Raw genomic sequence first — 2,144 nt, 5'->3', positions numbered from 1 at the left:
CCACCACCCAGGCTTCCAGGAGAATGTGGCATTCAAGCCAAGGGAAAAAGGGGGAAGAAGGGAATGTCCTTGGCAGCTGGGAAGGCTACAGAGAGCAGGGTGTGTGTGTCTGGGAAATGAGGACAATTTGGAACGTGGGATACCGAGTCCAGGTGAGGCTGGGGAAGAAATATTTACTGAAAGATCACAGGGCCAGACATCACTCAGGGTGGGGTTTCTGTCTTGCTGGAATGGCCACTAGGGAGGCAGAAGTCCCTGATCTGCCAGGTCCCCCTTGCTAACTGAGACCACACCCGCTGCCATTTGCACCCTTCCTGTGACCAGGTCAGGGCACAGGGGAGCAGAATCAGCAGAGCGGGCAAAAGACCCTGATGCTGGATCCAAAATGCCCCACCCAGGGCAGCCAACAGGTACCAGAGTCAGACCTGGAGATGGCCGAGGCTCACTGGTAGTGCCCACAATGGGCCATGCAATGCCAGCATTGCCAGAGCTTCCCAGTCAGAATGCAACGACATGCACTGGCCACGGTTTGAAAATGAGGGTCTGTGTGCCGTTTCTCCTCTTGGTGCAGCCACAACGGGACAGATGCACACGCAGGTGGTACTGAGAGTGCAGATTCTGGAGTCAGCTGCAGGGTTTGGGCCCGGCTTTGTCCCTCAGCAGCTGTGGCATGTCAGCAACTTATCCAGCCTGTCTGCCTCTGCTTTCCCATCTGTAAAATGTTGGGAATAACCGGAGCCACCTCTGGAGCTTCCGGTGAGAACTCAGTGAGGACGTCCTGGAGGTGCTCAGGGTAGTGCTAGGCACACCAGCTGCTCTTACTATGATTGTTTCCTGTGCATGCTACCCCCAGACACCTACACCAGAGGCAAAAGAAGGAAGAAAAGTGAAAAAGAAATAGCATGTGTCCAGGTAAAAAGAAGGCAAGTGCTTGACCTGTGAGATCACGGTCGGTTCTTCATCCTCTGGTGGCTGACACTGCTTCATGACTGGCAGGTTCTAGATTCCTATTCTCGGGGCCTTTTCAGACACGTCTGTCCTCAACCCTGCAGGACAGGCCCTCAGCTTGTCTCTGGGTCCCTGACAAGCCCCTGGAAGTCTCCAGAGGAAAGCCAGGCACCTGCAGCCCTGCCCTGTGGCTGGAGTTGTGAACTCCTCGCTGAAAATCAGCGTAGTCACAGTGTGGGGAAGCGGGTGGCCCGGGTGTTTTCAAAATATTTCCTCGGATAGCACTGTTTGGCTCACACACGTTAGCACTTTCCAGAATCCTGCAGATGGCAAGGCAGCTGGAGAGGAAGGGAGGAGAAGGGGGAAGCGGGAAAGGGTTGGGGGGACGCCTAGGGCTAAATCTCAGGTAGCTGTGTGGGCTGGGGCTGGCACAGGCACAGGCAGGCATCGGCGCGGCATGTGTGAACAGGAACAGCACGCACACGACAGAAAGCCGATCAACCTGCAGACTAGTCTGCAGACGGCTAAGCTGTGAAGCCCTCTTATGAACCAGAACTTTCTTCGGAAGCCCAATATGTAGAATTGGAACCAGTGGATGTGCGGAATGCAGGACTCACCCCACAACCACCCTCTCCAGAAGCCTGGCAGCAGCAGGACAAAGCAGGAACCAGAACCCTCTGGCAGTGCCCCACTCCCCAAATCCCAGAGGCTTGCAGACTCAGCTCAGCACAGCCACAGAGAATGAGAAGAGCCCTCCGCCACTTCCTGGATGCAAGGTGAGGACCCTCCACTGCCAAGCCCGGCTCTCCCGCTTCTCACCAGGTGCTTGGTTTTAAAGTTGGTCACTAAGTAAATCGAAGTTATTAAGAGATGGAAAATGTGCTTCCTATTCCACACACTTAGTCACTCAGAATAGTGCCTGAGTTTCTGGAAATCACTGGTGCCACCTTACACCACCACCCCTGAGCTGATAGGACTCGAGCCCAAAGCAAAGAAATCTGACATTTTTGTTCAGGTAGCCTACCAAGTAAATGAACGTATGAGGGTTTGCTCACAGGTAGGCCCCACCTTGGAGAGACATAATGAGAAAATTAGCTTTGGTCTATCCAACCTAAAGCAATGTTTAAGAAGTAAAGCTTCTCAGATGCCACAAAACTGGAGAAAAGTCCCATCATTCTGCACCATCAAAGTTAAAC

At 53.5% G+C, this 2,144-nt stretch overlaps 1 protein-coding gene across 1 annotated transcript in view; it reads right to left on the bottom strand.

Annotated features, from left to right (window-relative positions):
• Positions 1-2,144, bottom strand: part of CHST3 (carbohydrate (chondroitin 6) sulfotransferase 3) — a 59,697-nt gene that overhangs the window by 56,603 nt on the left and 950 nt on the right. The window lies entirely within an intron of this gene.

Source organism: Mandrillus leucophaeus, unplaced genomic scaffold (genome assembly GCF_000951045.1).
Source record: "Mandrillus leucophaeus isolate KB7577 unplaced genomic scaffold, Mleu.le_1.0 Scaffold39, whole genome shotgun sequence".
NCBI lineage: Eukaryota > Metazoa > Chordata > Mammalia > Primates > Cercopithecidae > Mandrillus > Mandrillus leucophaeus.
This window is presented reverse-complemented; position numbering and strand designations above follow the sequence as displayed.